Source organism: Melanostigma gelatinosum, assembly GCF_949748355.1.
Source record: "Melanostigma gelatinosum genome assembly, chromosome: 19".
NCBI classification, from domain to species: domain Eukaryota; kingdom Metazoa; phylum Chordata; class Actinopteri; order Perciformes; family Zoarcidae; genus Melanostigma; species Melanostigma gelatinosum.
In genome coordinates, this window is record NC_136652.1 from 321,225 (window position 1) to 334,097 (window position 12,873).

Consider the following 12,873-nt stretch of genomic DNA (forward strand, 5'->3'; position numbering starts at 1 on the left):
AGTTATGTGGTAACATAATGTGAAGGTGATATGTATGTTAACATTAAGCTAACATGGTATTGCTCTCAATTGTAATGCTAGGTGAATTCAATTTGAGTAGCTTTTAGACTGTTTTAGTGGCGTGTGGACTTCACAAACATGCAAATATTAATGGACTATTTAATAAGTTGTAGACTGGCCATGCTGATTGCCAACTGTATATTCCTGACTGGTTGCAAGTGTGTTTTCAAGTCTTTTCAGTATGGTAGAATTAGACAAAGCTAACTGAAATCACGTTAGTAAATGGTGTTGAAGATGTTCTCAAACAGCAAGGGGTTAATGTTACCGTCGCTCATAACGTAACGCAAGCTGCCGTTCAGTCAATTCAATGACGCTGAGTCATTACAGAGCAACAGCAGCTCACTTTGTGTAAGTCTAGTCTGAGTTCACCAGAAGCAGGCTTCAGTAAAGAGAAAGTAATCACCAGGTTGTGCTTTATGAGAATAACTATAAGTAAAGGTAGTAGGGTCATGTAAGCAGAACTAAGATAATTCATTATTCCATGAAGAGAATGTATAATGAAGTCAGTGTATTTTTTACGGTTGCCATAGGTCCTACATATATTCTAGACATTTTTTGTAATTATTGATGTTTTGAGGGATATTTCAACAACTGTAATCCTTTTATACAGGCGACAAGTGCTTTCAACCCTTAAAGGGCGGCCATCCTCCGGGCTGCCATCCTCCGGGCATCCAACTTGAGGAAGATGATGGGCATCTCATTCTGAAGTATATGGTAAGTCAATGTAACCAGCCACATGTACTGTTTTGTATAACAGAAAATGTTTTAAGATCCTAATATCACTAATAGTTATAACAAGTCATTGCGACAGCACAAAATACTCAGTTCACGCCTGTTGAATAGAACATGTCTGTGATTTTGAGAAAGTAAAACAATGCTGAACTTTTTTGCTTTAACTTGTCATTGTGAAGTAAATGTTGATTGCACAGTGTAAGGGCTATAGAAAAATGACACCACGTTCCTTTTGTCTTCCCCAACATCATCTGCTGTTCAAGTTAAAATGTGTCAGAAATGAAGTGATGGGATTTACTAGGTTACACGTGTCATGATCAGAGAGTGCAAGGACACCTACAGGAGGAAGCTGGAGGCCAAACTCCAGCAGAACAATGTGAAGGAGGTGTGGACGGGGATGAAGCAGATTACTGGCTTCAAGGTTGGGGGCAGACAACTAGTGGTGTCACGGACACGGATCGATCCGTGATCCGTTCGGATCACCCCTCACGGTTTGGATCACTCGTGAACCGCGGATCAATCGAGTATTTTTGTGACTGAAGGAGCTGTGCAGAGCTGCCAGAGTGTCCTGCATGGGGTGGGAGGCGTGGCTCATCAGGGATGAGAGCTTCGCCATCATTCTGCACTCCCTACACTGGCTCCCTGTCTCATTCCGGATTGACTACAAAGTCCTACTACTCACACATAAATGCATAAATGGACATGCACCTCCCTACCTACAAGATCTCATTACTCCCCAAATCTCCACCCACACCCTCAGATCATCAAACAGCTCGCTCCTCCGGGTCCCCAGCATCAAGCTCCGCACCATGGGCGACCGGGCCTTTGGCTCGGCAGCTCCACGCCTATGAAACAGTCTCCCTGACCACCTAAGGGCAACACAGACACTGGTCTCTTTTAAGACTGGCCTAAAAACCTTTTTATTCAGGAAAGCCTTTCTGACCTAAATCAGTGTCAGTTATTTCTTTTGTGTTTCTGTTCATGCACTGGTTTTTATTTTATTATAGTTTTTTTTTAAACTATGTTTTAACTATGCTTTTTACTATGTGTTTACTATGTACTGGCTCTGTGGCACTCTGAGATTTTTTTTTAAATGAAAAGTGCGTTACAAATAAAATACATTATTATTCATTATTATTATTATTATTATCATCCTCCTGTCTCCCACCACCTCCACAGTATCCAGTGGACACCCCAGCTGGCCTTCCTCACCAGTTTGTCCAGTCTCCTCCTGTCAGCTGCCGCGATACTGCTGCTCCAGAAGACCACTCCATAGAAGATGGCTGATGCCACCACGGAGTCGAAGAAGGTCTTCAGGAGTGCTCCCTGCACCCCAAAATACATCAGTCTCCTCAGCAGAGAGTCTGCTCTGTCCTTTTTTATAAAGAGCGTGAGCATGGTCAGTCCAGTCCAGTTTATTGTTCAAGTGAACACCCAGGTACTTATACAACTTCACGACCTCAATGTCCAGTCCCTGGATGCTCACCGGTGTCGGAGGAGGGCGTTTATCCCGGCGGAAGTCCACCACCAGCTCCTTGGTCTTGCTGGAGTTGATGTGGAGGCGATTCCGCTGGCACCATCCTAAAAAGTCCTGGTTTAGTTCCCTGTATTCTCTGTCATCATCGGCGGAGATGAGGCCGACGATTGCAGAGAACTTTTGCAGGTGGCAGTTGGCAGAGTTATGTTTAGGTGTAAATGGAGAAGAGGAATGGAGCCAGAACGGTTCCCTGTGGGGCCCCTGTGCTGCAGGACACCCGATCTGACTCACAGTCCCGTATCCGCACATACTGTGGACGGTTGGTGAGGTAGTCCAGGATCCATGCAGTGAGGTGGTGGTCCACCCCGGTCTGCTCCAGCTTGTCCCTCAGAAGCAAAGGCTGGATGGTGTTGAAGGCACTGGAGAAGTCGTAGAACATGACTCTCACAGTGCTTCCAGCCTTTTCCAGGTGAGAGAGGCATCTCTGCAGCAGGAAGATGACGGCGTCATCCACCCCGATGCCGGACTGGTAGGCGAACTGAAGTGGGTCCAGGGATGAACTCACCAGAGGGCGGAGATGGGCAAGGACCAGCCTCTCCAGGGTCTTCATCAGGTGGGATGTCAACGCCACCGGCCTGTAGCTGTTGAGGTCCTTGGGCCGCAGGTTCTTTGGTACCGGTACCACGCAGGATGTCTTCCATAACTGTGGTACTTTCCCCAGCCTCAAGCTCAAGTTGAATACGTGCTCCGCTATCCCGCACAGCTGGTCTGCGCAGGATTTGAGGAGCCTTGAGCTGATGCCGTCTGGACCCGTGGCCTTCCTCGCCTTGATCCTCCTCAGTTCCTTCCTCACTTGGTTGCGGGACACGCTGGGGGGTGGGGTGCTGTGTGTTGGAGTGGGGGTGGGTTGCTGGTCGTAGAGTGCTGAGTATGAGAGGTGTGGAGGGGAGCCGAGTGCTGTGGGAAGGGGGGAGGTGGAGGGGGAGGGGGGTAATAATCCACAGGGAATGCAGATGATGGGGGTTGCAGCAGCAGGGAGGTCTGGGTGGGGGAGGGGTGGATGGCTGGTCAAATCTGTTAAAAAATAAGTTCAGCTCATTCACCCACTTTTGGTCCCCCTCAGGCTGTTGGTTGGGCCCCTTGAACCCAGAAATCGCCTTGAGGCCCTTCCAGACCCCAACGGTGTTATTCTGCTGCAGCTGGTCCTCCATCTTCATCCTGTAGACATCTTTCCCCTCCCTGATCTTCATCCTCAGCTCCCTCTGCACAGTCCTCAGCTCCTCTTTGTTGCCAGATCTAAAAACCCTCTTCTTCTCCTTGAGGAGGGCCTTTATCTCCGGAGAGATCCAGGGTTTGCCATTTGAGAAACACCGTACAGTCCTGGTGGGTACGGTGTTCTCGACACAGAAGTTAATATAGTCCGTGATGCAGTCGGTGAGACCGTCGATGTCTTCCCCATGGGCATCACTGAATACCTCCCACACAGTTGTCTCAAAACAGTCCTTCAGAGCCTCCTCGGCTCCATCGGTCCATCGTTTAACTGTGCGGGTCACAGCTGGCTGCTTCTGTGCAAGAGTTGTGTACACAGGCAGGAGGTGCACCAGGTTGTGGTCAGATCTGCCCAGGGGAGGGAGAGGTGATGATATGTATGCAGGCACGTGCACAGATAGACCCCTAGTGGTGCTCAAGCACCTGCCCTTTTGCCCTGGATGAGAAAAGTGCCCTTTCTGCTGGTGCCCAATTTTTTATAAATATAATAAAATAAAAATTACTTTTTCTGTCATCAATTCCCCCCAAATGTGTTTCGATATCTGACGGGGCATTTATTTGAGCTCTTGTGAGAATTTCGCCCCGACATGCACCGCGGCGCCCACAAGCGTCCCACGCGCCCCTCCCTCCTCCTCCTTCACTTACTGCCTACTGCGCGTGCAGTGCTGAGCGTCAGGCTAAACGGCTGAAGCCAACTTCTTCTCTGACCCGGAGCATCAGACAGACAGGTAATGACAGTGCAATACCCCGACGTTGTTTGGTGATAAATTAACAACAACAATTAGCGCCGCTGAAAACATTACGTCGCAACTGGTCCGACGTTTGCTAAAAAACAAACAAAAAAAACCCTCACGAAATCCATGATTTAAAAGCCTTGCCCAGTTGTTTTACTGACGTTTGTCATGTTTAATGAAGAGAGAGGGGAGAGAGGCAGGCAGACATTAATTATTTTAATTATTAAAAAGAAAGGTAGGTCTTAAGTTGAGCTACATGACAGTCTGGTGAGGTATTGTGGTAGGCTATAGGCTATTATTAGTGTAATGCTGCTTATGCTTCAACTGTCAGAAAACAGTAAAAACATGGGTGTGTACTGTGTTGTCAGCTTTAGAGAGATATGTAATGTCTTGATTATTATGCACAACATTGATTTATGTCATTTAAAAAAAATTGCAGCATAATGCCAAGAAAAGAGAGACTACAAAAACAGAAGGACAGGGAAAAGCAGCAAGCAGAGAAATCTGGAAGCTATAATGATGCTCCTCAATGAGATCTGCGAAAGACATCCACCTGACCTGGCCCTAGGGGATGCAAAAATGTACAAAAATGCGATTAACTTCGCATTCATTCTCTGCATGGAAATCACCACCCCAGCATTTGAAGTCACTGCTCTTGCATCAAATGCCATCAGCCCGTCTTTGTTTTGTCTTTGTTTTTGTCTGGCCTTGTTTTTGCCTATTATTCATTTATTTATTCAATTTGATAATTTGAGTTAGTATTGGTTGCGTTAACAAAAATAAATATATACGTTGAAAATATCCGACTGTGTTATTTATTTATTTATCATTATTTTAATTTCATGTATAATTTTGGCGATGGGTGCCCTTTTTTTTGCTTGAGCACCTGCCCCCCAAAATGTCTGTGCACGTGCCTGTATGTATGCCTCCTTGGTGTTGGCATAAAGAAGGTCCAGTGTGTTATTGTCTCTGGTGTGGCATTTGACATACTGGGTGAATGTGGGCAGAGTGGAGGACGGGGGGAATGATTAAAGTCCCCAGAGAGAAGGAGGAGGGCATTGGGGTGTTGTGTCAACAGCCTGCTTGTCGCCAAGTGGATGACGTCACAGGCCGCTTCAGCGTCAGCAGAGGGGGGGGATATACGCAGCCACCACAATAACGTGCGAAAATTCCCTAGGCAGATAGTGTGGCCTCATGCTAACCGCTAACAGTTCAATGTCCGCTGTGCAGGTCTGCTCCTTAACAGTGATGTGCCCAGAGTTACACCATCTATCATTAACAAACACTGCCAGGCCTCCTCCCTTCCTCTTACCGCTCTCCGTTGTCCTGTCCGCCCGTATGATGCGGAACCCGTCCAGAGTAGCGTGCGTGTCCGGAGTTAGCTCGATTAGCCACGTCTCCGTAAACACCATGAGGCTAGACTCCCGGTATTCCCTCTGATGGCGAGTTAGCGCCTCTAACTCGTCCATCTTGTTGGGCAGAGACCTCACGTTTCCCATGATGATGGAGGGGAGGACGGGTGTGTAGCGTCGTCTCCTGGCGCGACGTTCCGCCCCCGCACGGCATCCCCGTTTCTTCCTCCTCAGCTCGCGGGGAACAGCGGGTCTCTCGTCGGGTAGCACCGCCGCGTCCCGGAATGCTAACAGCTGGTCCCTAGCGTAGACAACTGGACCATGGCTGCACGCTGGATCCCCAGACATGGAGGTGCAAATTGCAATAAACAGCAGATAGACTACGACAAGCTCGACGTGTCTAGCTGCCATAATGCACCGATTAAGAACGGTAGTTAGTATGAGAAAAAAAGAAGCGAAAAGAAGTAACAAAATAACATAATATAAGAAAAAAGCTAAGTAGTGAGCGGGAGCTACTGTAAAAGGCAGCCACTCGTGCGGCGCCGGTCAAGGTACTTAAGGTATGGAGTGGTCTCGTGTGACGTCACAGTTTAGCTGTCGGCCATGTTGGAGTACACACAAAGCCACTGGCATGCACGGCTGAGTCGCATAACCTATCGATCATGGTGAACTTTTGTGCTGTCTTTGGTTGGGGCAGCAGAGCTGATAGACAAGAAATCATTCTTTCGTTTGCCAGCGGTCATTACACATCAAGGAAATGACACGAAGGAGCTATCCAAGCGACGTCGCGAGAAATGGCTGTCACGCATCTCTCGAGATATAAAGGAATGGAATTTGGCGCACACTAGAGTATGTGCGGATCACTTTATAAGTGGTCAGTGATTTTATTTACAAATTCGTTTGTGAACAGTATTTAATAAAGGAAATATAAATTAAACTTGGACATGAGAAGGTTACCGAAGCTTCATCGGCCCGTGACAGCAGTCGGTGCCAGAGACGTGTCGAGCGTGTACAACAGGCGAAACACAGAGATGCAGCCTCAGCATTGCTTGATATGAGTTTAACGTCAGATCATATATATATATATATATATATATATATATATATATATATATATATATATATATATATATATATATATATATATATATATGTATATATATATATATATATATATGTATATATATATATATATATATATATATATATATATATATGTATATATATATATATATATATATATATATATATACGTATATATATATATATATGTATATATATATACGTATATATATATATATATATATACGTATATATATATATATATATATACGTATATATATATATATATGTATATATATATATATATATATATATATATGTGTGGGGGGGGGATGAAGTTAGGAGTTAGTTGAAAGTGAATTCCTACACACACGCACACAATGACATGCACGTACAATGTAAACAAACACACGTGTCTGTTTGCGCTGAGTAAACATTGAATATTGCTAAATATCTGACCAGATCTGTATATATTTACCCTTCAAATGACGAGATGAGAATTCTCGACGACCGTTGCTTTGACGTCTCGGACCCATCCACTGACAAACTGATTATAAGCGTCGAGCCCTTTCTAGCACTCCAGCTCGTCTTTCGTGTAAGGACTGGGGGTGTTCACGAGATACGCGTAGATGTTGGTGTAGTTTACCGATGGAAGATAAGTAGGATCGGCACTGAAACCATCTGCACTCATCGTATAGGGATCCAAGTTACCAATAACCTTCAATTTGGCCAGGTAGCGAACCTTTGATGCACTATCCAGTGATTCAAAGTATGGTATTTTCGCCGCACTTCCTTGTTTACGCGCCGCCATGTAGGATCTGTATGTACTCCAACATGGCCGACCGACCTCGTAACTAAGGAGATCGTGACGTCGGTGAGACCACTCCATTAGACTTTATAATAAATCACCTCTGGCCAGATCATCCTCCACGTAACTACACACTGATACACTGTTGTTTGCTGGGGTTGACTTTTGCACTACTGTTATTCACCTAGCTAGTTCATTTAACACTATTCTATTTCATTGTATATACTGTGCATTTTAGTTGTTTTATCTTATATATTCTATATTCTGATATTTAATTTGTCATACTCTGTTATTCTATTGTATATATTGAGCATTTTTTAACACTTAATATTTTGGTTACTCTGTTACTTTGCTTCTTGGTGTGTCTTGCTGCTGTAACATACTAATTTCCCCCTGGGGATGAATAAAGTACATATCTATCTATCTATCTATCTATCTATCTATCTATCTATCTATCTATCTATATATATCGTCTCATCTCGGCCCTTTGATCTCTTCTGTTTAACCATTCAAATCAGGATTTAAGTGTGACAATTAAATCAATGAGGTAGGTAAATTAGGCTTAATGTTCAATAACAATAAACCAAATATCTTTATTTTTTCAATTGTCAATATTTATTGCCTCATGATCATGAACACATGCTCGCTCTTCCTTGTATGTTGAGTTCTTAAATTACACAAATATAACATGATGTATACAACTAATGCAAATTAACCATAAACATCAAATATCAGATGACATAATCAGCATTAAATACATCTGTATCAATAACCTAGAGGCACAGGTAAATATGACAATCTATGGTTTAAATACACTTATACTGTCATCTACTGGTAAAAATGGTAAACACTTTGACTTTGCATCTACTTTACGTTCACTAAACACTAAATCAACAGCACAATACGGTGGAAAAATAAATATCAGTGCCTACAACTCACGAAAATGACTTTGATTAAACTATATCACGAATTGTATTGCATCAAACAATGCACCGATTAATCGAAAAGTTGATTATTGCTGTGTACATAGATAAATGAATATTAAACAGCATATAGTCAACTACTGATGCTAACGCACTCCCATCGGCCCAGATTAATTAATTAATGTATTAATTTCTTGCATACGGTCATTATGTTGCCTTCACTTTTATTTTGAAATATTCTTCTTTCGGGTTACCTGCTGTGCTCTGCGTCTCGTTTTAAAGGAAAAAACAAAAAAGGGATTTGCAAAAACGAAAAACGAGAATACCATGGTATTTTCGTATTTCCGATTGAACAGTAAAACTGATGACTAAAACGTACACGGGACTTGGTTTTTCCGTTTTTGAATTCAGAACGAAAAACGGAAATACGACCGACCATTTCCGTTTTCCCGTTCTTGGTTTGAACCGAAAAACGAGAATACCATGGTATTTCCGTATTTTGGTTTTTCCGAATTAACGGTAAAACAAATGACCAAAACGTACACGGACCGAGGAAATATGTTAAGAGACATGAGACGTCCTTTCCTCAGTTGCGTCACGTGAAGCGACGTCTGTTTCTGATGACGGAGGATCAGCTGATCACAGCTGGATCAGCTGTCAGTCGGCTTTAGCAGCTGGAGAGACTTGAGAACTTTGTCTGTTCACATGATCACTGTACTTAATAATAGTAACTAATAATACTAATGTAAGCTATTATGTTGAGCAGGTTAAGAAGCAGGGTTCCTGTATATGTGTTCTGTGCTTTTATTGTGAAGGAGGAGACGGAAGGAGAGGAAAAGAGGTTCGGGGAGAGTTTGTTGAGGAGACGAATAAAGTGGCGGCTGCCGTCTTGGCGCTGAATGCAGAGCCCCGTCTCTCGCTCTCTCGCGCTCTCTCTCTCTATATACATATATATATATATACATATATATATATACATATATATATATATATATATATATATATATACATATATATATACATATATATATATATATATATATATATATACATATATATATACATATATATATATATATATATATACATATATATATATATATATATACATATATATACATATATATATATATATACATATATATATATATACATATATATATATATATATATACATATATATATATATATATATATATATATATATATATATATATATATATATATATATATATATATATATATATATATATATATATATATATATATATATATATATATATATATATATATGTTTCGTCTCTCCAGGTCCCTCTGACTTTAATTGTTTCCAGAATAAAAGTTCAGATCATGAAAACACAAATCTTTCTAATAAATGAAGAAAGTTGTTTGTGGTCCTTTTGTTGTTCAGTCTACAATGAACATTTATTTAAACCAGATGTTGAATCAGAAAACGAATCAAATATAAAGCTTGAGTTTAATCTGTGATCCGTCTTCACTGTTTACATGTTGAACAAAATCTCATCAGTCCGATCGGCTGCAGCGTCCAATCACATGACAGATAAACAATGAGGGGGCGTGTCGGCCGTTAAGAGACTTCCTGTAAGTCTGTTCTCGTGGGTCCTCGCTCATGGCTCCTCAGAGATCCTCCTCCCTCCTCCATCCTCGCTCCTCAGAGCTAAATAAGAGCTTTGGGACGGCCGTCAATATGGTGGCGCAGAACAACTTCCGGTTCAATCGAGGAGCGAGGAAATGAGAATTACAGTTTTTCTCAATTGCTAAAACACTAAAACCCATTGGCTGAACAAAGTTCCCAGTTGCCTGAACTCATTTAGCTAATTGTGCAGTCTGTTGCCAATACCTTAAACTGTGTCACATGGTAAAACACAATTTGCAGATCTCACTTAGACTTTTCAGCAAAACTCTAAACACATTCTCAGTCTCAAAACACATTCTGCACTCTAATGCACATGTCATCCATACTGGTAAACACAAGTGGCAACAATCAAATACAAATAGAGAACACATGTCATTGATTAAACACAATCACTCAAAATTGATTTCACTTGTATCAAATGATGTGACACAACCAATATAAGCCAGTTTAGAGAGCAAACAGGTGGTTGAAGGTGGGAAGGAGAAAGTCTGAGAATGGATAGAAGAAACAATGTGAGAGGACATCGTGCTTTCTATTTGTTACAGTAACAGTACTGACTGCTCAATAGATTTTGACTGGTTGCAGGTTCATATCAACAAAGAACAAGAATTACAGTATCACAGAGACAAAGGACACGTTTGTGAGATGCAGGGTACAGTACTGTAAAAATAGGGGTACAAGGAGGAGGAAGAACAAAAGAAATTGCAAAGAGCAAAGCACAGTAGTCATTTCTGATCAATTTTGAGCTACTGTAATAGAACATGTTTTCATTCATATGAAATTCGTTTTGAGATTAAAAATCTACTTCTCCCTGAGAACTATATGGTTTGAACAATGTGTTTTCTATTTATTGGTGTATTGTTTACTGACTGCTTGATAGTGTATATTATTTTGATCACTTTGTTTATGATTTTGAGCACAGGTAAAACTGTTTTGAGGCGAAAGTTTCATTTTGCAAGAGGATTCAGAGGTTTTGTAAATAGTGCTTGAAGATGAGGTTTTGTGTTTACAGTTTTGAGAGAATGGGTGACCGTTTCAAGAAATGTGTCTTAGCAATCGAGAAAAACTGTAAAAGACATTTCAGGCAGAGAGGAGGCCAAAAGTGGATTTTGTGAAAGTAAACATAGTTTCAAAGATTTTCTTCAGAAAAGTGGCTCAGGACAGTTGATTTCACAGTCTGATGTCATTTTCATGAATATCTGCAGCTTTCAGCACTTTACTGCCGAGAGATGCATGTTCACTTTTTATGCTCTTAAAAGACGTTTCAGGCAGAGAGGAGGCCAAAAGTTGATTTTGTGAAAGTACACATATATACAGCAGCGGTGAAAGCTTAAGGCTTAAGACCCAAATGTTTTAACTATAGCCCCTCATATAATTTTAAATGTAAGCCTGTGGTAATCGACAAAAATGGAACATGTGTGATAGTGTTAGTGTAATATAACAGGCTGTCAAAGTAAAGTGCAGGTCTCCAAACCAACTGAGAGTGTGTGCTGGGGGCATAAGCCTAAGTGACACGCAGCGGGAGGAAGAGAGGAGAAATGGCAGAGCGTACAGTTCCAGGAGGAAAAAACAAGGCTAAGAGATGATTCTTTGTAATATAATTTATAGATAGTATGCTACATTTCTCTTCATCATAATTCTAGGTACCATGACATACTTTTCGGCGTGGCTCGAAAATGAAATGGTGAACGCCTCTATTTCTAGTGTGCGAATGCACTTCTGTAAAGTCACAGCGACGAGAGAAAGACACAGACACAGCAGCATATGAGAGAGGTAAACATTGCATGCATTACACAAACTGTATCTCAAACAGGCGGCAACCTCTTATGAAAAGTGAGGCTAATGTTGAAGTGCCTTAAACTTGCATTCTCTCTACTGGCCATCAGGCTACTCCTCTGGTTGCAAAAAGAAGTCAGATTGTGTAGAAGAAAAAATTACCCTAGTTCTCACTTGATTTATTACCTCGGTAAACATTGTAAACATGAGTTTATGGTCTCAATCACTGGTTTCAAGTCTTCTTCAATACAGCAGGATGTTATGTAGTAAATGATGGTCCATTTAGAGTAAAATAGCCCATAAAGCAGAGGCAGCTACTTTATCATTGACAGGTCACTCCCAGAGTCGTATACGCCGTCTCTACCATGGCATCACTCCTCAGCAGTCCAAATATGGTAATTTGCTTTGCAAAAAACAAGATGGTGAAGGCCAAAACGCCAAACTCAATCACACATCAATGGGCGACGTCCCAACGCCTATCCACTTCTTACCGACAGTCTGTGATCTGAAAATTATTGGTGTGTAAAAGAAAACCAGAGTGCATAAAAAAGCATAACAATATCACTTGTTAATGAAAATAAAACAGACTTCGGGGCTAAGCCCTGAATGTCGCAGGTTTCCACAATAATATATATGTTGTCCGATAAATCCCCCCGAAAAAAACATTAATCAAAGGGCCACTGATGCACCATGGGTTTGTGGTTTACGCAGGCAAACAAGTTTATTGTCCATACAGACTTCCGTTTTTGTCATTATTTATTTCGCAAACCAAAACAAACAAGCAAACAAACTCCTAAAAAAGAAACTCCTCTCGTTACCTCTCCTGCTCTGGTAAAACACCATGGCCAACCCCGGTGCATGCTGGTCCTATACCTGCTTACTCATTTAAATAACTACAGGTTCCCACAGTGTTACCCAATTCATGAGCAAACCAACTAACCTAAAAACTAAGTATACTTAAACAACAAAAAAGAATTCAACTAAACGAATGAGAATCTTAATATATAAAACAAACAATCTAAC